This window comes from Eptesicus fuscus, chromosome 6, assembly GCF_027574615.1.
Source record: "Eptesicus fuscus isolate TK198812 chromosome 6, DD_ASM_mEF_20220401, whole genome shotgun sequence".
Taxonomy (NCBI): Eukaryota; Metazoa; Chordata; class Mammalia; order Chiroptera; family Vespertilionidae; genus Eptesicus; species Eptesicus fuscus.
In genome coordinates, this window is record NC_072478.1 from 43,123,318 (window position 1) to 43,148,693 (window position 25,376).

Below are 25,376 nucleotides of genomic sequence, written 5' to 3' on the forward strand. Positions count from 1 at the left end.
AGGAGGGAGGGAAACATCCATCAGCTGCCTCCTGCACACTCCCTACTGTAGATGTTTGCTCATACCTGATTTTGAACCAGCAACCTTTCAGTGCACAGGATGACACCCAACCAATTGAGCCATACTGGCTAGGGTCAATTTATATTTTAAAATGTTTATTCTAGTTGAGTTGTATAGATAAAAGGAGCAAAAGAAAGTTATTATCAGTCTAAGTAATAAATAAGTTAAGATGAATAAGTAGATAATTAAACTGTAGTGATGGTGTTAAAATGGGAAGAAATTAAGATATTTAAAATATAAAAGGGGCAGATTTTAGAAATGGATTGGATTATTCATGTTATAATTCTATGGAGTATAAAATCCCACAGATGTCTTTAATCCTTCTTTATCCCATTTTATATCTCAATTAAGCTTGAATAAATGAGAACAGTCTAAAGACATTAAATATTCTATATGTAAATTATCAGAGGAGGCAAATAATTTCTTTTGTGGGTTTATTATTTAGTGATACTTGAATACTGCAATATGATTATAAACTACGTAAATCATAGAGACACTCAATATAATAAAAGATCTTAGCTTTGCAGAACATAAATACATGCATCACATGCCCAAGAACTAGGGGGAAATCCATTGAGCACTTTAGATTTACATTACCTGACAAATAAAATAAAATAAAATAAAATAAAATAATAAAATAAAATAAAAAAGTAATAAATAAATAAATAAATAAAATAAAATAAAATAAAATAAAATAATTACATTTTTATATTTTTACTTTCAAAATAGCTCCTAAAAGTTTGGGAAATAGATTTTAGCAGCAGTGTTAGGATCCTCACAGATGGCATCCTTGTGATTGAAATGGGAAGTGAAAATAGGGAGTGGATGGGGGAATTTTGGCACCAAAAACAATCAAAATCTATTTCACAATTTCATTTAGGGCCATGAGGATATCATAAGCTAGAGTAGCACATCATGGCTCTTCAGAGGTATTTCTAGCAGGAGCAAGTGGAATATGACGATATAGAATTGGTAGGTTGGCAACTATGTGTGATAGGTAGATTTCAGAATCTAGATCTATAAACTAAACATAAACAATAAATAAGTAACAAACTGCAATGTCTAATGTTCTAACCCACCCCCAATTATTCTCATGTGCACTTCAACTGATTACAGACTCCCCAGGTGTCTAGGCTCTGAATGTTCCTGATTGTCATGATAGCCCACCCCAGGCCTTTAGCACGACACTTCATTTTACCTGATGAATTCTATTGTTTTTTTCAAGCTAACAAGGTGAAGTTTGTTTGTTTGTTTGTTTATTTATTTATTTATTTATTTATTTTTGCCATCAGGTGATTAAGAATACATCAGGTTAAAATACATTTTAACCTGATGTATTCTTAATCACCTAATGGCAGATGGCACCTCTTGTTTCTATTTTCTGCCACAAGTGAGCAAATTTGCACATACCACCTTTCCTGGAGGTGCCTGCCCTTTTTTAGAATTCAGGTTGTGCCACAATCTCAGAACTGATGGGTTCCAAATAAGTTACAATTTCAGAGTTTTTGTGTCTTTTTCTCATTTTTCACATAAAAATAGACCCTATTTCCAACTTTCTACTTTCAGGACACAAGTAGAACTCCCAGGATTTCATCTTTATTTGTACCTTTTTCAATGCTTGTGGATGCTACAAGAAAGTTCAACACAGATTCACATTTAAGCCCTATTATAAGTGGCTGCCCAAAGAGTGCACGGGGCAAAACCAGACCTTGGAATCCTTAGCAAGTTCCCTGTTTACTGGTTGCCTGGCCTCCACATGTTCCTCTGTAGCAAACCTCTTCCCAGCCCACACCACATTCCCACAACCACCACAATGGAATTCACAGCTATCCAAAATCTCCACATGTTTCCGTGCAACCCACTGACCCTAGACCCTGTAGAAAGAAAAGAGCATTTCCTGTTTAGAGTACTTTCTTCCCAGGATCACTGACTAGAGGAACACTAACTCCGTGTCTTTAGAGGAATCCTACTTCTTCCACAAGGATGCCATCTGCCCTGTGAGGATCAGCACACTACTCCTAACATCCATTTCCCAAAGTCTGGGGGATGTATTTTAAACCACACCACACTGTGAACTCCAAAGCCAGTTTTCTGTCTTGCCCCATGGCCCAGTTCTTTTCACAATCTTTCCTTCATAGGGAGGTAATAAGAAGACAGAGCCCATGTCTGCTTCTGGAAGTAACCTTGTCTGAACAATCTCCTCTGAGCTAACATTGGGGCAATGGCACACACACATTCACACACGTACACACACAACCCTATCGAAACACTCACAATCAATACATTTCCCATAAAAGTCAAACAATTTAGCAATGACACAGATACACAAAGACAGATTAGAAAAAAAAAATCTGAGAGACTCAGTTTTGATTAGACACTCACATATTTTAACAACTTAAAATCTTAATCAAAAGTTTCTCTTTGTACTTTTTCACTTAACTTTCCCTTAAACCTGACATAGTTAAATCTAAAGGCTCACTGAAGTAATTTGTCCCATACCTACTCCCTATCCTCTGGTAAAAGCAATCATCTGCCTCAAAGACAAATGCAAATTTCCAAATTAAAGAGGGATTTACATAGTTAAAAAATAAAAACTTTAAAGCTAACCCTCAAAGAGAACTGCATTACATTTCTGGCAAAAGTTAAAATTGAAATAATTTATTTTGATCTACTGTTTATAAGAAGAAACAGTATTTAGAAATTTTTTAGACTGTGGTGGAAAAAATGAGTTCTATGGAGTCTATTTTTCTCCTAAATTATGTTATGTTTGGCACTTCTGAGTAGCAACTTATTCATGTAATCACCTTTTTCATTTTCTCACATTGACACTTCTAAGAATCAAGCCATAACTTCTGTCCTAACACCTCATATCACAAATTAGAGCTAAGAAAGTTGTGTCATGCTGGGAATTCCCATATCAAGATGAACTTTAACATTTCACAGCCTGAAGAGAGGACTCTAAAAATCTCCTGTCAAGACTAGATAAATAAATGTTTCTTAGGAGACAGAAAAGCAGGACTTTCACATTTTAGATTTATAACATTATATGTATGTTAACTTTGGACAGTAATTAAATAATTTCATAATAATGTGGCTCTCATATATAGTATCTACAAATATAAAGTTTTGAGGATAACACTATAATGCATAATTTGCATGTTTTAATTATGGAATATTTCAAGTACACACAAAAGTACAGAAAATGATATCTTACATCCTCTGTACTTGCTAGAGAAATTTAAAAGATGTTAATATTTTCCATTGTTTTCTTTACAGCACTTTTTTATTTTATTTTAAGAACATAATAAGGTAACAATACAGTGCTAGCATAACTTTCCCACTAATGTCTATATAAATACTATCCTAAAGGTAGTGTCTAAATAAATCTCATATGTCTTTATATATTTACTAGAGGCCCGGTGCATGAAAATTCGTGCACTGGGTGGGGAGGTCCCCCAGCCGAACCTGCCCCCTCTCACAGTCCGGGAGCCCTCAGGGGATGTCCTACTGATGGCTAAACTACAGTCTGGCCTCCCTCTGCGGGAAGTGACCCGCTCATCCTGCTGCTGCTGCCGCCTCTGGCCTCCCTCTGTAGGAGGCAACCAGGCTGATCAGGGAAAGGTACTGCTATCATCACCCCGCTGCTGCTGCCACTGCTGGCCACAGCAGATGCCGGCCCTCAGGCCTCACTTCTTAGTGCTGGCCTTGCCCCTGCCCACTGGTGCGTTGGGGGAGGTCTGGGGCCAGGCCGGCTGTGGGAGGGGCTGTGGGAGGTTGAGACACAGCAGGTTGCACCCCGTCCAGCCTCTGCAGAGGCGTGGCGCCAGGACTGGGCCCTTATCGCTGCTCTGTGGCTGCCTCTGTGGCTGCCTCTGCGGAAGGGGCAGCACTGGGACCGGGACCGCGCAGCCCCCTCTCCCACTGCCTCTGCGGAAGGGGCTGCACCGCTGGACCGGCTCATGCCGCTGGCCCTCAGCCCTCGCAGCCACCGCGGCTGCTGGCACTCAGATCTTGTGGTCGCTGTGGCTTTGTCCAGAAGGACGTCTGGTCTATCCGGTCTAATTAGCATATTACCCTTTTATTAGTATAGACCAGTGGTTGGCAAACTGCGGCTTGCGAGCCACATGCGGCTCTTTGGCCCCTCGAGTGTGGCTCTTCCACAAAACACCACGTGTGGGCGCACACGTACATTGCTATTGAAACTTCGTGGCCCATGCGCAGAAGTCGGTTTTCGGCTCTTAAAAGAAATTTCAATCGTTGTACTGTTGATATTTGGCTCTGTTGACTAATGAGTTTGCCGACCACTGGTATAGACTATATATGTATATATGCACAGATTATGTTCATGTACATATTATTAATTTTATTCTTTACATTTTATATTATGGCAACATACACTTCCTATCCTTTGGTAAATTGTTTTTAGGACTCAATGTTAATTTTTAAGATTCCTTTATATTGATACAAGTAAATCTTTAATCATTTTCACAGCAGTGGAGTATTTAAAGTCTGAGAAACATACAGTTCACCTATTTCTCTTCTAAGGGATAGTTGCATTTACTCTATTTTTCCACTGTTACAATCTCTGATAAAATAAAAAGCCTTATAAGTGTCTATGTATAAGAGTGGGAGTGTCTCAAATATAAAAATTTAAAGTAAAATGTCTAGGATGCACATTTTAAGTCTATTAGAAATTATTAAAATGCTCTCCATATGTATTTCTATTTGCACTCCTACCAGCCATGCTTCAGAGTTTCTACTTCCTCACACTCATACCAGTGCTTGGTGAAGCCAGAATAAATTTTGTCCATCTGAACACTGAGAGATGGTATCTTGTTTTAGTTTTAATTAATTTGATTGCTGGTAAAATGAACATCTTTTTATTAATTCCATTTTTATGTTTTCTTTTTTGTGAATTAGTTGTTTATGTCTCTTCCCAATTTTATTGGGTTTTGTTATTTCTCCTTGATGTTTAGGAGTTCTTTGTGTATTAGGGACTGTAGCCTCTGACTGTGAACTATGTTAGAAATGTTTAGTACGTTTTTGTCACTCAGTTTTTGACATTATGATGGATATTGTGGTGGTGTTGTTATTGTTTGCAGTGCATTTCTTTCATATTTTACATAGTCATATATATGTATCTTTTCTAATAGTTAATCTGGATTTTAAGAAAACCAGAGAAGAACCAAGCAACGCTTAGAGAGATGGTGTTACACTTTATTGTTATTATTACGTGCAGGCTGAGAGAAAACTGTATTTCAAATTCTGGGCCCCAACATGGAGGAAGTTTTTTTTATTTATATCTTTTTACCTTCTTTGTCTCCCAAATATGGGGTTCTTCTGGTCCCCTTTGCAAGTTCTTAAAGAGCCCTATGTGCTGTTAAAATTTCAAACAACAGTTTTTATATAAGATGGATGCTTCATTAGAAGCTGTATGATTTATTTATATTTTTAAATTTATATCTCTAATCTGTCTGGAATAATTATTGTATATGATGTGAAGAATAGGTATAATTTCATCTGTTTTTTAAATAACTATCCAGTTGTTCCAGCACAATACATTAAAAATGTCTTTTCTTGTCCTAGTGACCTGAGATACACACTTTATCATATGCTATATTACTGTTAAATTCTCCAGCTCATTGGCTTGTGAACTCATGTTGTTTTAATTAAAGAAGCATTTGATTATGTGTTAATATATGTTGTAGAGTCCTAATTTACAGACCCTTTTTATCAAAAAAGGTTTTGTTAAAATTTGGGGGGGGGGGCTGTATTCTATATGTTTTTTAATATGTACTTTAAAATTGGTCAGCTCTATAAATAGGCTTATTGCTTACAGGTATTGGAGTAGTGTTAAATTTATATATTAAATTTAGTAGGAACTCTCATCTAGTCCAAGAAGAAGAAAGTTTCTGCCATTTGTTCTTGGCAATTTTTGTGTCTTTAGCAAGTGTTTTCAAACTTTCCTCATATTCCTTGACAAATTTTTAAATGTTTTTAATCTTTGTTGCTATTATAAATACGGTGTTCTCAAGTATTATAATCTCTATTTTTATGCTTCTGTATATGAGAGCTATTTGTTTCTGAATATAAATCTTATCTCATTAAATTATTTTGTTGCTTAAATTATCATTATTATTACTATTTACTCATTCATATAAATTTAGAATTTCCTGAACTAAGGTGAAAAAAAAATGATTTCTTAAAACTTTATAACTACTACAAAGAAAAAATAAATTTTACAAGAAATATATCTTTTGGAAAAGTACAACAGATCAAAATAATTATGAATGCATAAATCCCAAGTAAAATAGTAGCAATAGAATTCATCTGTGTTATAAAAAATAATATACCATGACCAAATTGGGTTCAGTTTAGCATGCAAGAGTGATTCCATAATATGAAATCCATCTATGTAATCCATTATAATAATTAGTTCAATAAAAAAACATATAATTTCAACTGAATTCAAAATGTTTTTTGATAAGATTCAACATCCACAAATGATGAAGAGAAAATATAAGGCTCAAAAATAAATAGATAAATAAAACACAACTCTTTTAATATACTATAATAGAAAACTTTTTCTTAAATAAAACCAATAACACATCTACTTAAAAATAATAGAAAAATGCACTTTAATATCAAGGGAAAAGCTACATCTTAAGAGTATATATTAGCAAACATTTTGTGAAGCATCTTATTTGTAAAACAATAAAAGAAAACATTAGAAAGATAATAAATATGTTATTATTTGCAAATAACATGTATGTCTACAGACTAAATTCAAGAAATGAAACAACAAAGACAAAACAGTAGCACAAGAGACAGCGTTCAGTAACATAGATTAATTTAACATTAATACAGATAAATAATCCAATACATGCCTAAATTCACTTATATAGAGTTCTTACAAATAAATAACAAGATTATCAGCATAACTTTTATAATGAAAGATTCTCCTTTCTCCTGTTTCTTTCCCCCTCTCCAAATCTTGGTAATGCTCAGCTTACCAATATTTGAGTAAAGATTAAATATTTCCCCAAGTCAAATGAGAATCTCTGTTGTCTTGTACATAAAAGTGGGCCCTGACTTTAAAATCCTACCCCTCATGTGTGAATGTGAGCATGCGTTTGCATGGCAATGCTGCAATGGAGAGGGTGTGCAGACCACTTGCTGTCTGGGTGTTCAGACCCCATCCATCTGGTGAAAGTATGACATTATGCTCTCATCTCTACTCTCCAAGCCACAGCACCTACTCTCTCTCCAAGGTTGGAACTCCCACATCAGAATTTGGGCTTGCAGAAGATTTATTCTTGGTCCAATTGCCAGAATCTACTGTTCCTAATATTATATTAATTATATAATTAATTATATGAATATTTCTAATCATTCCAGGCTTTGTTGGCATCTTTGGCAAGTACCAGCTGTGTGGCTGTGGTTCTCCTTGAGGAGGTTGTTTTATTAGAAAGTTGTTCTTAGGTTTGAAGCCTTGGAGCAAGTACCTCTGCTACACCTCTTATGCCATTTATAAAGGAATGCCCCAAGGACTCAGCTATTCAGAACGTAGTATTTCTATTAGTTGCTGTGATAATTGCCCCAATGGCTCCCTATTGATAGTCCCCTGAGATTCTGTAGTGAAAAGTTCTTACTTATCATGGGGTTTATATTTCAAGTTTTTCCGCTCTGGTTTCTTCTTCAAACTTGCCCTACTTTTCCTATATTTTTGAAATTCTTCAAAATGTTTAATACACCAATAGAATATTATTTCATCATCTTGTTCACAATATTATTCTAGATTTTTACATATATATATATATATATATATATATATATATATATATGTGTGTGTGTGTGTGTATATATATATGTACATATATTTATTTATATATATATATATATATATCATGTCAAAATCCCTATTATATATATAGATATATATTAATTTTAAATACAATTCAAAACTAAAGAAATGGACAAATTTTTCCTCAGCCAGTCTGTCTCAATTGACAAGCAATATTTTATTTCAGTAATCAACAGCAAAGTGTCCATCCCTTTAGAGTGTGTAAGGATTGTGTCCTTTTCTTTACTCTCTTTTTGCTTTAAAATTAAAACCAACTTCTCCCCATTTCCAACATCATTCTAGACCATGTCGCAATCATCACTGCTCTAGAATACTGCAATAGCAGTATTATTCCCCTGCTTGCTGTAGCCCCCCTAAAATTTATTTCTCCCAAGGCATCCTGAATCATCATTTTTTTAGTATACTTGGGGAGGGGGGAAACAAAAGTAGGTTTATAGTTGTGAGTATGTGAAATACAGAATTTATTCTCTTATTATTATTTATTAATTATTGTATTACTAGAGGCCCGGTACACAAAATTCATGCATGGAGGAGGGGGTCCCTCAGCCTGGCCTGTACCTTATCACAATCTGGGACCCCTAGGGGGATGTCCAACTGCCAGTTTAGGCCCAATTGGGCCTAAACCGGCTGCCAGAGATTCCTCTCGCAATCCAGGACCACTGGCTTCTAACCGCTCGCCTGCCTGCCTGCCTGATCGCCCCTAACTACTCGCCTGCCTGCCTGATCACCCCTAACTGTTCACCTGCCTGCCTGATCGCCCCTTACCACCTCTGCCTCACGCCCTACCACTGCATCTTCATCCCGAAGGACTTCTGGAATGATGTCCAGAAGATTATTTGGCTGTCCAGTATAATTAGCATATTACGCTTTTATTATTATAGATTTTCCAAATGAACAACTGTAAACCTACTTTTGCCCCACCCTGTATAAATCCTATATAATAAAAACCTAATATGCAAATTGACCAAACAGCGGGGGGCAGGGCCTGCAAGCAGACCATGTCAAGCCAGCCGAGGCCGGTGCCAGTGGACAGAGGGAGGGGATGGCGATTGGGGGGCAGTGGCGACCAGTGGCAACAGAGGGGCGATTGGGGGCTGGGGCTGGCTGCTCACCAACTGGCACTGTCCCCCGATTGCCCCACTGCTTGCCTCCTGTAGAGGGAGGCCACCGGTGGTAGGGCAATGGGGGGGTGGGCCAGAGCTGCCCCCTGGTGGTCAGTGCACTCCCACAGGGATGTCCGTGGAGAGCAGGCCTAAGCCATCAGTTGGACATCCCCCAAGGGCTCCTGGACTGCGAGAGGGTGCAAGTTGGGCTGAGGGATCCTCCCAAGTGCACGAATTTTCGTGCATTGGGCCTCTAGTAATATAATAAAAACCCTCCACATCTTCCTCTCACACATTTTAAAGAATTCAGTCTATTAAAACTATGCATGCCCAGTCAGTACTGAACTCACCTGTCAGTAACATTTACATACACTAGTGGTCACACTTTAGGATCTTTGAAGTAGCTTTTCCTAACTTTGAAATTCTCTTTTATCTGCTCTCTGCATGGCAGGTTCCAAAGTGTTCTACAGACATTAGCTTAAATGTCATGTCTTCAGAAAAGTCTGCAATGACCTCCTAATCTACCTCCTCAATCTTACCCCCTTTTCCTATATTTTGGAAATATAGGAAATCAGGCTAACCCATCACAGGGGCCTATTCTATCTTGGTCACCACAGCATCCAGGCACACAGAAGATACACAGCACACATGTGTTGTCATAATGTATGGCTGATGAATGATAAGATTGAGAGAAAAGCAGAGGTGTGCATGGATCAGGCCTGACCTCTTGGCTTGCTTTCTCTTACTGCACACTGTGCAGTGATAAAGACTAGAGCTCTCCTCTGCCTCCTGACCCCAAGCAGATCAGGAAGTTGTCTTCTCAAACTGCATCCTAAAGTCCCCACTGGTGGTACCTATGGGCAAGTTGAATTCAGGGAAGGATGAGTAGTAAGCCCCTCAGCAAGTTCAATCTGAATTCACAAATCCATCTTTCTTAATAGAGCTGACACTGTGATCCCTGTTTGGCCTTGTCTGTAGGTTATATAAGAATTTAAAATAGGAAAAGATGTCCTTGAACACAATAAGTTCAGGGAGAGGTAACCCCACTACCAAGTTTAGTGTTCTAGGAGATTTCATCGATGTAAAAAATTTTTCAGAAGGTTAGGTAAAGTGAAAGAAAGAAACCGAACATGTTGTTGAGATAAGGTATGAACAAAAGCAAAAAAATAAAAGATAAATTGAGAAAGATTGAAGACTCCATCATGTACTATTCCAGAATGTTTACTAAAATGCTTCCATTATACTAGCATATATAGTATATTAAGCATCACAGTAAAAAATTATTACATATCACTAATTCTCCATTTCACTAACACAAGTTCTATCTACTTTTATCATCTAAAACTAATTAATTTTTACATCAAACTGACATAAATACTAAACAATTTTATGTGATCATTTGTGATGAAGGCAAAATTTCTGTCTTCCTATAGCCTTGTCCATGCTAATTAAAACTGAAAAGACAACTGGATTAAAAATTACCTAAACCAAGTGGCTTGATCAATTATAATCAGTCTATTAAACTGACATATCACTCATTCATTCTAATGGCTAACAGCTCTACTGAGAATTATCTTGCTGTATTTGTAGGTTGGATTATAACATTTGTCCCAGTAATTTTTACATAAAAAATGGATTATTCCATAAATGAGAATGATTGTGCTCACTAAAAAATAAGGCAAACTATCTTTATAATTTGGATACTAATTTTGTGCAGAGAGGAGCTTCTGAAAGTGTAGCAGCTTCCCCCAATAATTTTCCTGTGTTTTTCCCTCTCCCTGATTTTTGTTTTTTACTTTTAACAGCCACAGAAATATGCTTGTTCCTTGTTTCTCTGAAAGAATATACAAAATAATATCCTTAATTATAAACCAAATTATTAAAAATTTTACTCAACAAAATTGAAATAGTTTGACATACTGAAGATTAGCCTTATAAAACTCAAAAATTAAAGAGACATAGTTATAAAAAAAAGTAAAAGATCAAAGAAAGCTGATTTTCTAAAGAACTGGGTTCTGATCCTAAGAATATGAGTAAAACCAAATGATTTTAGTAATAATTCTAGTAAAATCATCCTATCTGCCTTCATCATACACAATAACCATAAATAAATAAAAAGAGCTTGTGTACTGGGGCTTGCCCTCTTGAAACATGGCTGCTATGTGAAGAATCCCAAACTGGCCAACTAAAGCCACACAGCACAGATGACAACCATCACTAACTGCCAGATACATGGGTGAGACCATTTTAAGCAAAAATGTGTCAATCAAACCACTAAATAAATCTGACCACATTAGTGTGCCAAGTGGGATCAGCTTAAATGGTTAAATCACAAATCAGGGGCAAAGAAAATGGTTATAAGTTTTAGGCTTCAGAGTTTCAAGGCTGGTTTGTTTTGTAGCAATAGCTAACTAATACACAAACTTAGGAAGTTTTCATAAATATTACATGAGTAGATACTCCTACAATGCTTATTACAATAGTTGTCATATTGTAAGTACTCATTACTATCAGCTCTTAATATTTATTTTTACTTTGGGCCTTATTATTTACCTTAAAGATGATAAATATTAATTTAATAACATCCTTTATCCATAATTTGGGGGGATGACTATAAGGGATGGTACAAATATAGAAAATTGAGATGTGATATCTAATTTGCAATAATTCTCACAATAACTTTGAGGAAATCAGTACTGATCTCAATTATTAACTTTCCTCTTCTGTAAGTCAGAGAAGTACTAAGGTATCTAAGCACATTCTTTTTTATATATTTACTAGAGGCCCGATGCACAAAAATCATGCATGGGGGGGGCGCAGGTCCCTCAGCCCAGCCTGCACCCTCTCCAATCTGGGACCCCTTGAGGGATGTTCGACAGCCCATTTACAGGGATCGGGCCATGGGGGTGTGGCCAGCCTAGGTGAGGGGCTGATGGCTATTTGCAGGCTGGCCACAGTCCCTTCAGGGTGGGGGGTCCTGCTGGGGTGCCTGGCCAGCCTGGGTGAGGAGCTGATGGCTACTTGCAGGCTGGCCACACACCCCAGCGACCCTAGCTCCCAGCCCCTCCTTTTTTTCTTTTTTTTCAGCGCCTCCTTGAGTAGAGGCCAGGGCCAACTGAAAGCAGGTATCTGGGATTTATTTATCTTATATAATTGAAACTTTGTAGCCTTGAGCAGAAGCCAGGGCTGGCCAGGGCGGGTGGGAAACTTGGCTTCCTCCATTGCCGGTGGCAACAGCTCCGCGGCTGCCACCATATTTGTTGGTTTAATTTGCATACTCACTCCTGATTGACTGGTGGGTGTAGCAGAGTGATGGTCAATTTGCATGTTTCTCTTTTATTAGTGTAGATGAATTTACTAGAGGCCTGGTGCACAACATTCATGCACGGGTAGGGTCCCTAGGCCTGGCTGGCGATCAGGGCCAATCATAGCCTTGTGGCTGCTGGCCAGGGCCTTCCTTCATTCCACGCCGCACCCTGGTGGTCAGCACACATCATAGAGAGTGATTAAACTCCTGGTCTCCTGGTGGAACTCCCAAAGGGACACTTTGCATATTAACCTTTTATATATATAGATATTTTTCAGAAAACCTCTGGTTACCTTATAAAGCCCTAACTATGTAAGCAAAAAATCTATAGATCATTCTCAGTAGTAAGCGTATCTATAAATATCCTAAACAATATATTAAAAACCTGAATTCAGGAATATATAAAATTTATAACTTATGTGAACAATTCAAGTAATATGAGATGGTTTAGTATTAGAATATCAATCATTGGTATCCATCATATTATCTGATTAAGCACTAAAGCTTTTTCTTTTATTTAAAAGACATGTGGCCATTTTATTAAAATATACATCTCCTGGTCTTCTTAAACAAAGTGTAATCAACATAATAGAACCATTACTAAATGACTCCTGATTACTGTTAATTTTTTGCAGGTATAAACACAGGTTCTGATTTGAAAAATTTTATCCACTGAAACTACTCTCATAAAACTATATTAGGATATGTTATTTTCTCACTACAATTTTTTTTTAGAATTGAAATAATTTATTTCTCAGATAGCTATTAGAACTCACTACTAAAATAAAATGACCCTTAAATTGTCATGATGATAAGATTTGGGGTATCAAATCTTTTAATAATGGGATTATTAAAGTTTACTATTTTTGTCATTTTTTTATTGTTTATTTTTCTTATAATTTGTTAACTTTGCCTCATGGAATTTCAGCCTAGACTCAATTTAGAAAAAAAAGCCTAGTAAATGTATTTCTGCAAAGGTGTTATGAAGACTGAATATTTACTGTCAAACCCCTTAGAATAAAAATTAACATGATTTTTATGACATCCTCCTATTGAAGCATAGTAATGATCCCTCCCTTGGAAAAAACTGCTGTTTGAAACTGCTGTTTGAAAGTCTCTGCTATTTTTAGATAGTCCCTTGCTCTGTAAGTCAACTATGTTATTTGTAGACGGTCTTTTATTCTGTAAAAATAACTTTGTTTTTTAGCTTAAATAATAGAAAAGATAAACTTAACTGTCTGACCTTGCAAGCTAGCTATCTAAAGGGGCTGATACGCTGATACTGATAATAATACCCATATTCTCATGCTAAGTGTTTGTTCATTATGTATCCAAGGTTACAAGTGTCTGTATAGATATGATATGTACTCAAGGTTACAAGCTGTCTACAAAAATAACTTACACAAAGGATATAAAAACGGAATACTCGTTCCTGTGTTTGTTCAGAATTTGACAGAGGTATTCTGCTCTGAACCTGTGCACAATAAAGATGATTCCTAACTGACTCATTAAGGTGTCTTGTCTAGCTTGCTGATTGACAATACAACACTATTAGTTCTAATCTCTCAGCTTCTAAAATAAAAGCATCATTTGTTTTCCCCTGAAAATGGTAGGTGTACTTTTATTATCTTTTTCTTGATGCCCCAGCACTGGTGTGTCTAATTCTGGATTTCTTTTCATTGAGACAGAAATATATTCTGAGACTCCTTTATCTTTTGTAACTTTCTATTATTAACAACCAAAACTATTCCTTTTTTATTATTCAGCTACACAATTATTATTTACTTATAAATATCCAAAAATTCAAAGTGTTTGGACAAATAATTCTTTTTTAGTATGCCCCTATTGGATGATAGGATTTTGAGGGAATTGCTTCTTTTAATATTCGTGTTAAGGAATATTAAGAGATTAAGTTACTTGTCTGTGGTTAAGTAGTTAAGGAATGCAGTCAGGATTCAGGTCAGGTATGTCTGTAACTAACCCTTACATGTCCACTACCACATTGGATAGCCTTAAGAAATGCACAAGGTAACTGTAATATAAACAGCCAAGACAGCTATTAACAAGCAGATCAAAGAATTGATAAGACAGATCCAAATCCACAAGCAATAATTTTTGTAAAATACAGTAAATATATTCTTACATTTTATAAACTATACTTGAGTTTTTTCCAAATACTGTGGAAAAATTGAGCCTATCTATATATATATATAAAAGCCAAGTGACTGGAACAAACAGAATGACCAGTTGCTATGACACACACTGCAGGAGCAGGCCAACTAGCCTGATGGGGGTGGGGCTGGCTGGCCAACTTCCCTTGGCCCCACCTCCGCCAGCCCGGCCTCTGCTCCTCCCTCCCCACTCCAATCAGGGGTGGGACCGGCCAGCCAACCTCCCGTGGCCCCTCTCCCGGCCGGCCCCGGCCCTGATTGGCTCCCCCAACCCTGATCAGGGGTGGGGCCTGTGGCCAACCCCCACCAACCGGACCCCACCCATGCACGAATTCGTGTACTAAGCCTCTAGTCAGAATATAATTTAGTGAATATTCTGTATTTAATATTATAATATCAAGGTTAGTAAAAATTATAGTAATATAAAGTCTGCTTAATAGTTTCATCAGCATCCTGTTTGTAATTAAATATATAGTGTGTGAATTCATGATGTACAAATGTAGATAATTCTGTCATTTAGAGGAATTATTTGTTTCCCACATGTTTTATGAGGAAAATCTCTAGATGCTCTTATATATATGAGGCATGGCTATTAATGCTTGCTTTCTATTATCATACAGTCCTCTGATCACAAAAATCACTAAAAGAAGGAAGGAAGATTAAAGGGGTGAAAGAGCCACTGCATTTAACGAGTGCTCGTGGTTTTCTGTCACAACAAATTACCCCATGATGCTTATGATTAACTAGGCTGCCACTTGTTCAAGGAGCTTACAGTAGCATGAGCCAAGTGAGCATAATAGAAAACTGTCTACAAAATTAGAAGGCTGTTTTAATTTCATATTTATCACCACCTTGTCATCTGTGATAACACTTCATCATATACATGCTCATGCCTGAAGTGATCAAAACTAAAATTTAGTTAAATACAAGTATACTGTAGCTCAGTGCAGGACCAATGAGGCTATTCAGTGCAACAAACAATAGGTGAACAAATTCGAAAGAAGTGGTCTCACTTTGAAAATGACAATATTACACTAATCTCAAAGGGTTCCCTTTCTTCAATACAATCCATATATTCCCATTACAGGCAATATAAAATACCATTAAACCTATTGTTAGTGATGTACAAATAATCATCTTTTAAACACATTGTAATAATACTGACCTTGAATAAATTTGAATCTCACATTACCTGTTATGTTTCTTAAAATAAAAACTTGATAATGCACAGAAGTGAATTAGAGGTTTTATTCTCTAAAATAGTTGTTGGGAACATAAATACTGTATTTCAATGATCAAAGAGAAGCACTTTCTTTCACAGTTTAGCGAAAGTAGAGATTTTGGGGGAAAGTTATTACCTTATGCAAATGCCGAAGGCAGACAAGAATCTCTGACAAGGTATGTGGTCACTCAAGTTTCAGATGAAAGTGTGGTAAGAAAACAAATATGGATTTACATAAGTCTGATCAGGATAGCACTGTTAGTTCACTCTAACACACTAGGAAAATGGACAGCGAAGCCCCAAGGTTTTAGGCCATTGACCATAGCCCCAAATATTTATCCCAAAATTAAAAATTTCAAAAAGAACTCCCCTGTTGATGTCTAACTCTAATTAGTACAGGGAAAATGATACATTTACATTTTATAAGTGGGACCCATCCAAATGAAACTGGCTTATAATGTCCAGGCAAACTTGAAGTACATGTTAGGGTTGGTACATGATAGGGAACCAAGAACATGCCACTGTAATAAATAAGTTAAGTAAGTAAGTAAATAAATAAATATCAGTTGCTACATCTAGAAGTATAAAAAATGTGTTTTCATAAAACAGTAACTTTTAGAGAGGCAAATCATATCTATCATAACTTCTGTATTTTAGCAGAAAAGACAAAAAATTAATAATTAGCAGCTGCTGGAATTGGCAAATATGTCAGAGAGTGGAAATTTTTGAGCATGCTTCCCCCTAGATAACTTGGCCATTAAATCCCAGCTGCAACTAACAAAATGGCCTTGCAGGATAGATAATTGTTAGTTTTCCTGTGAACAGGATATCAGTAAGCCTGACAAGATAGACCACCTGTTAACTTTCCTGATAACGGGATGCAGTTAATTACTCCAACGGGCACCAGGACCCTGAAAATGACATGTTGACTTTACCTAAGAAATACTACTTTGCTTTAAATTGTTTCAAATTGTTTGCTCTGTAAAAAAAAAAACACACACACAAAACAAAACAGGAGGTAGTGAATGGGTATAAATATGGTCAGAAACAAAGGGTGGGGGCTGCTCTTGGGGCTGGGTGAAGAGAGCAGACAGCTGGCCAGTTAATTGAAAAAGGTTCCCTAAATTTTAATTTGGTCTGCACTCCAGTGGTCATTTACTCACATTCGCTCCACAACAAATATATTTTTAACTTAGGGAAATATGAACAGCTTTACATAAAGTCTACACAGGATTTGAAACTCTTTGAGATGTTTAATGCTGAATTTTTTAAAACTCTTTTATGATTTTTATACTTTCATTAATCCACTTTCTTCTTAATCTACTACTGATTGAATCAGCTAAGATCTATGTAGCTCTGATAAATTCTATCATTACTGTCTGCACCACTTAATCTTTCTCCCCCATGAATCAATACTATGAAGAAAGGATTTATTACTAATATTATGCACTATGAAAATAGTAGACATAAATGTTAATAAGTAAATATAGATTCAGTAATACTAAAATGATTAGAATTTTCTTGCCAAGGATCTGGAAGAGCATTTTATCAGTTTTTAAAAAGCTATTAAACTCACACATTTCATGCTCTTTAAAGATAGAAACTATGGCATTACATTGTAATAAATATACTCCTTTTTTTCTGGTGAGAGTGTAAAACTAATGAAAGTTCTTTATCATTTTCTCATGTGTAAATACCAAAGTTAATGACTGAAAATAAAATTTGTAAAAGCAGCATTTTAAATTATACTGACAACTCAAAATTTCCCTCAACATTATTAGAAGAATCTAAACTGATGCTTACTTAGTTATTACTATCCTTACAATTTTCATGTTGAAAAGATAATTTTTAGGGGTGGAAAAAACAGGTTTTAGGAAATTTTGGAAATTAAGGGGACCATGGAGGAAGCACAGGGCTGCAAAGCACCAGAAGGTACATTTCCATAGAATGAGGGAGCTGGGAACAGCAAAAGGTCTATATTTACAAAATAAAGGGAAGGAAGCCCCTTCATCAGAAGGAGAAGAAGAAAGCCTAAAGGGAATAGGAAAACAGTAAGGAAGGAGGCGGGGAGAACCTCACATGTCCCAAGTGAGGTTCATCCTTTGAGCCCAGGAGTTACTATAGTAACCAGTCTAAGGAAATAGTGACCCATCAGAGGGGATATCAAAGCACCAGGATCTGCAGCCTTTATAAGCCATAGGGAAAAGGAACTCAGTGGGACCCTTTCCCCCTCCCCACGTGGGAGTCCATTCTGTGGGGCTCCTTCCCTCTCCCCATGTGGGAGTCTGTACTTGTTCTTCAATAAATCTCCACCTGTACTATACTACCCTCTGTCAGTGGATTCATTCTTTGACTCTGGCGGACAAAGAATCCAGGTTCCAGTCTGAAAATTCCATTTCAATGCCTTTCCATTGTCTTGCATTTCATAAGAATATCTAAGTCAAAAGAAAAGCTACTAGTATATCTTTTAAAATGTATTTGCTCAAGATAAAGTAGCCTAGTTCTTTTGTGTTTTGAAAATGCCATTTCCATATACTTAGGTTTTTTTTTAATCTTTATTGTTGAAAGTATTAGGTATGTCCTCTTTTTCCCATTGACCTCTTTTAGCCCATCCTGCCCCCCACCTCATGACTTCACCGCCCTATTGTCTGAGTCCACTGATTATGCAAATATGCATACAAGTTCTTTGGTTGATCTCTTTCCACCCACTCATCCCCCCCCCCACTTTTAAGTTTAGATATTAATCTCTAACAGTTATGAGCAGTCAACTGTATATTATTCAGTTTTAAAACCCTCTAGATATATATTTTTTCACTTGAAGCAGGTTTAGATCATTAGTTTATCCCTATCTGAAGTAGGCATAAAGAGGTCAAGCCAAAATGCATTTTCCTTCAAGATAGGAAAAATTTAAATGCTAGTTATAATTGTAAATAGGTATATATCAATATGCACATATATAAATAATAACAATAGTTGTCCTGAATAATGAGAGCATATACTATATATACCATGGACACTCTTTCTGCTATGCATATGAGAAATGACCCTGTTCCCATTTGTCATTTACTAAATATTTGAGAAACAGTCTGTTTTGCTCACTTCCTTTGGGATGTTTTCAGAATGCTGGTCTGTGAATAAAGTAAAAATCGTTGCTGAAAATGAATTAGCACCATCTCTGAAAGACAGAACTCACATAGGTGCCAAATGAAAGGCGTGATGACCCTCATAAACACCTTGTGTTAGTTAATAAGAGTGAAGGTTCATTTCCATAATGACTCCACATTTGCATCTGTTGCATACCACCCAGGGCGCAGCATAATATAGGCTGTGCATCACACAGGTTGGCAAAAGTCAACTGTGAATTAGACAGGTTGTGAATCTCATCACTTCGGTAATAAAAATGACCATGCAGACTCTCTGGCCCCGGGCCCAGGTAACAACCATTAAATTGGCGTAACAACCACACAGCCTTTGAAGCACACCATCTGCTAGGCATCTTTGTTGTTACCTCCTCCTTTGTGTAACTACATAAACATTAACTTATCATCAAGTATATTCTTCCAGAAGGCCCACGTAGGACAAAGAAAAAAGCAAATTCTCTCACTGTTTTCTTCTTCTGTCATCAATATTCTCTAAGCAAAATGGAATAACATAGCATGGAACAAGTTTAATTAAGCACAATAAAAATAATAAACAAAAATGTGAGGGGAAATAATGTTGGCAGGCTCTGCTGACCTGGGACATATATACTGCAGAAATTCAGTGGTCATATCCTTTTTTAAATATATTTTTATTGATTTCCGAGAGGAAGGGAGAGGGAGATGAAGATAGAAACATCAATTATGAGAGGGAATCACTGATTGGCTGCCTCCTGTATGCCCCCTACTGTGGGCGGAAGGGGGAGCGGGGGGGTCTTGCCTGCAACCCAGGCATGTGCCTTGACTGGGAATCAAGCCGTGACCTCCTGGTGCATAGGTCAACACATAGGTTGTGTTTAAAGAGTAAGACCACTACATTGAGTCATATGGGTGGTGGTCATATCCTTTAAGCACAACCACAGAATCAAAGCATGAAGATGAAGAGAGACACTTAGATAATGGCACATTGGGGAAAGAAAACTGTCCCTTTAACCATCACTGGAGCTTAAATTATTTCATTTCGCATTGAGAAAAAAAAAAAAAAAGCCATGCATGTAAATTCCCTTTCTCCATGTTTCCCAGTATAGGAGAAACTGAGTTAGTATTTAACAAAAGAAGGACATTTAACTCAATGTGAAAAAAAAATGAACATAGTTGACACTAAGCCATAAAACTGCAATATGTGTCTGATAATAAAAAATACTTTTACAATCAAATGCTAAAAGCAACAGTAAGATGTCCAATTCAGTCTTTGACTTGATTCATGTTAATTTTCATCTGAAAGATCACTTAAGTGATGAGAAAATGAAAACACAAAGTTGATAGCTTCCATCTCTGCTTAAGAGAAACTGCCTATATCATCTCAGCTAATGTGAAACTAAAGATGGCAGGGGAAAGAATATCCAGAAGAGAATAAAAATGGAGAAGGTAGTGGATAGAAACAACAATAATAGCTAATGCTATGGTACATTATTCTTGAGGGTCTACAATAGAGAGGAGCTCATTAACCAGCAGGTAGGTCCATCACAAGCTCTTTCTAAATGTTGTAAGCCGCCGCATACCAGAACTATCATGAATGTGCACCAAGGAACACGGGAGGCCGATGGCCCTTGAGCATTAGCAGGGTTTACGCTAAGCACTGATTGTTCGTGTTGAGATTGCAGTGGCTTGAAGCAATTTCCCGACCTGATAGCCTCCAAGTAAATGTTTACTGGACCTTTCTGATCTTTACTGACCTTTGAGACTGTTTGTCTGCTACGTGCTTGCTGTGCTTTACTGAGGGCAAGATGTGTATCTAAAACTGAATAAAAAGCGGACAAGGCCAGGACTCAGGGTGCTCTTGAAGAAAGAGACTCCACCTGGCCCCCACCCCTTAATAATTCATATTTTTGTCTAGCATTTTCATTTGTGTGTTGGCCCCTCCTTTAGATCCTGAACCCCGCCTTGCAGGTCGCGGCACCTAAGAGAGTTCACTCTATATTACAACTTCACCTTTTATTCTATTATTGATGGTTTTCATATCTGTGAGCTCAGTCCAGTTCTATTCAAACTCCAGCTTTTTCAATTATCTTTCAACACTTTTATTCAGATATCTTCTTGCCTTTTGTAACTCAGTATTAACTAAAGCTTCTTTTGTCCTCCGAAGAACCAAGATGTAGATGAGTCTGAAAGACTTTCAAATTTTTTTTAAATCCCTTTCATCTGTCCTGTTATTTGTATTTGCCAAAAGTGTTGTACACTACTTCTTCAAGCCTGAATTGCTGAAATAATCAATTCAATGGTCTTTCAAATGCTAAATTCTCTCTACCTTTATTCTGTGTTTTACCACTAGACTAAATTAACTCAAATATGATTCCCTGATTTGCAGCCTTTAAGGAGTGATCATTTTCAACCATATTAAGTGTATTATTTCTATGCTTGACTTTATTTAAGTTTTAGGTAATATTTATTGGGCACAGACACTGAGCTAAATACTTGATTACCTTATTTACTACCTAAAATGTGGTGCATATAGTAACATTTCTATTTTCATAAAGTGGAAACAGGTTTACTGATTTAAATTACTTAATCATGGTCAGTCATAACTAGTAAGATAGAGGAGGAATTTAAAACCTTATCTAAAAAAAACAAGGTAATTATGTGATGTGATAGCAGTGTTAGCAGTGTTAGTTAATATTATCCTGGTACTCTTATTGCAATATATAAATGTATTAAATAAATACATTGTACACTTTAAACTAATACAATGTTATAAGTTAATTACAATTATTAATTTTTAAAATAACAAAAAAAAACCACACCCATATCAACCTGATTTCAAAGCTGGTGCATTTAATCACTCAGCTATATTACTTCCACACCACTTAGCTTCAATTCTTCCTAGGGTCAATACAATTTTCCTTCCATTTAGAATCTCTCTGTCCTCTCGCTCATTTATCTCCATTTCTCTCTTCCTCTCTCTCTCCATCTAACCACCCTTCTCTCCCCTCACTATCTATACACACACACATATCCATATCTTATACCATCATCCTTACATAGAACATCTTCATTATTCTTCACATTCTTTATCTAAATATTTCAAAATAAAGTTCAAGTCATTTTCAAGTGCTCCTCTTTTATGAAGGCTTTCATAAATTCTTGTCATTATTAATTTCCCTATGCTTTCAACTCTTGCAGACCCATAGTTTATCACAGAAATTAGAATACAGTTTGCCTGGTATTATTAATTTTTTTTGTATTCTTATTTCTACAACTTATTTAGAGTTCCTTCAAGGCAAGGAACTTGTAGTTTTCTATAATGTACTATATAAATGTAAGTTGTCATGATTATTTATATTTTACATCCTGTATATTCTGCTGGTACCAGTATCCTGGACATATATAATGGGTATTCAGTGAGATCCATTTTCATTTTTTAGCTGCAGGGTAGTAACTTAAACACAGACTTTTGATTTTCTAATTCAGTTGAATGAAACTGAACATTTCAACCAGCTACAAGCCTTTGGAACTAGAAGCCTGGTAAAGGGAAGCTTTTTGTCTTCCACACTTTGAAGAGCAGAACAATCAGACTTGTTTAAATGCAAAAAGGGATAGGCAAGTTTATTATAAACTAGAGGCCCAGCGTGCGAAATCTTGCAAGACCAGACCTACTGCGCCGCCAGACCCAGAAACCTGCCACGCCGTCAGGACTCAGAGACCCACTGCGCTGTGGAACCCAGAGACCTGCCGCGCCGCGAAAACCCATCAATGCACCTCCTGGTGACCGGTCATTTGGTCATTACGGCGTTACGGCCACTGGCCTTTTATAATATAGATAGCAATGAAACAATTCAAAATGCATGTCCACCAAAAAAGATTTAATATTGATGTTCAGTCATTAAAGCCACTAAGTATTCACAAAGAAGTTATGAAAACAAAAGAATAAAAAATTACTTAAACCCAAGCATCTTCAAAAAACAGGATTATAAAAAGGTAATTGTGAATGAAAATGAAGACTATTTTGGCCTAGACTAAGAAATCTGGAGTTATCAGAAATATAATAGTAATGAAACTTTATGAACACTGGATGATTACCCATCAGAAATGTAGTAAGATAGATTCCTATCTTAGGAGAAAAATAAATTAATGAAATCTAAGTTAATATCCCAACTTTTTAATCTTGATTCTAGATTTATATGTTCTTGAGCACCTGACAATGTATAAGGTTGAAGCCACAGTGTTGCATAACACAGAGCAGAGATTCCTGGCTGCATATTTGATTCCCTTAGAGAGCTTTTAAAAACATCGATGCTTAAGTACAACTACAGACTAATTAAATCACAATCTCTAGGGAGAGTCTGGATGATCATATTATTTTAAATACTGCCCACGTATCTCCGTGTACATCTAGGACTTAGGACAGTGCCATAGAGAACGGCCTGGAAGTTAGAAAGGTTAAGAATTACTAATTGGTTGTGTGAGTAGAAAAACTGTCAAATAATTCCAATAAGAGATCTGACATTGATAAGAGCCACATCAGAATAATGACTCAGATGAATATGAATTGGGTAAAATAAATGAAAATTGTTCTTTTTTTTTTTTTTTTGTAAACATTTTGTGGGACTATGGACAGCTAAGTCATCTATTATTTCTAAACCTCATTTGCCACTTTATTCTCACTTATAATTGTAAATTGGCTAGTGGGATTGAGTTTTCCCTTAACTGGCTTTACAGCTGCTAAGTGTTGCATTCAAATATGGCCCATTATGCATTATTAACACAGAATCTGTTGATTTCAAATCCTCTAGTCTCTGAATGAGAAAACAGGTATTTTCAACTAAACTGAGGACAGAGCCACAGATACACATTCCAGGATTACAGTAACATTAAATGAGAAGACAGTAATACAAAATAGACCAGAAATAAAAATTATTGACTGTGAACAAATTTCTGCCTTTATGCATGTTTTCCAGTCAGTTCGGAGGTTATTGTTCTTGAGATAATAATTACAGATGAGGGTAGGAAAAGCCCAATTTGATAAAAGTTGACATATAAAAGTTAAAAATAAAAATACTAAAATAATCTTAATTGTTAGTAATGAAAACACACACACACACACACACACACACACACACAAGCTTCATAGATAATACCATTAGGACCTCAGTAATAAAGACTAAACTAAAAATACTTGAACTGCTGACCTAAATCTGTAGTATTTTAAACTGTAAGTTAAAGGCAAATTAATAAGGCTATGCAGTGACCTAAAAAAAAAAGAGATACAGAAACTGGTTGCTGTGAATTAATCAAGTAAAATGTAAGCCTTTAAATGATTGCACAATTTTTCAGAAACTTGTTTGATCAACAAATGTTTTGAATGAGCATGTGCTATGATATAGTTAACTATAAAATAAACTTCACAGTGCTATTGAGGAAACTGTCATTTCCAAAACAAGAGGAGAAAAACTATTAAATCAGGCTAAAATCCAATCAAAAGCTTAATGTCATGCATTTGCATTACAATAGAAAAGACCAAGTGTTAGGCTCTTACACTTCAGAGGATGAAATGAAGATGGGGAAATATTGGGCACAGGTGATAAATAAGCTGTGGAATGATTAACATGTAGTCTATAAAGGAAACTAAAAATGAAAATGACAAGAGCAATCCAAGCATATATTTAAATTAAACAATTAGACTGATTTATCATCAAATCCCTTGTTAATATTTAACATTCACTCTCCAAAGCAGCCTTAGTGAATTCTTCTTCTCAGAGGCTTAAAACAGAAAAAAAGGAGATATATGTACTACTATTTGTAATAGTTTAAACAATAAAATAAAATTTAAAAAAAACATAATTTTCTCTATAAGATGTACTTTTGGATCCTGACTGGAAGCTAAGAGAGTGGCTTCATACTGAGTTCCTGGGAATGTATAAGAACACCAGACTCTATTGTCTTTGTGATTCCAGATCTTTTTTCTGGAATTTCTCAATCATTTTTTATTTGAATATGTCACTAAGAGCTAGCCTGGGTGACCACCACTCACTGACCTCATATTCTAATGTTTATGTGCCTAGCAAAACCCTAAAACCAAGCTTTGCTTCAGTAATTTGAAAGAGAAAGTTGGGGAATCTTCTTCAATAAACCAAATCAAAGAAAACCTGAATACATAATTATTTAGTTTTATTTATTGGACAGATTTAAAAAAAAATTCTAAGAGGAAATCTGCCTTTGTATTGACATTATAGATTATTTTATCCACTGTGTGAGCAGTCCTTCCACCTGGTAGCAATGTTGCAGCTATTCCAGACGACGCAAGAGCTAAGGCTATGTCATTTTGGAATCGAATTGCTGCCAGAATCAATCTAATTAGGAACGTTTTACCAGTTCTTCCTGGCGCATCTAAGAAGAAGATTTCTCCAACCTCATTAATGACAGTGTGCAATATTTGATCATAAATGCCTTTTTGCTCAAGTGTTAGCTTAGGAATATTTGATTACACATACGACAAAAGATCACCCATGTTGTAA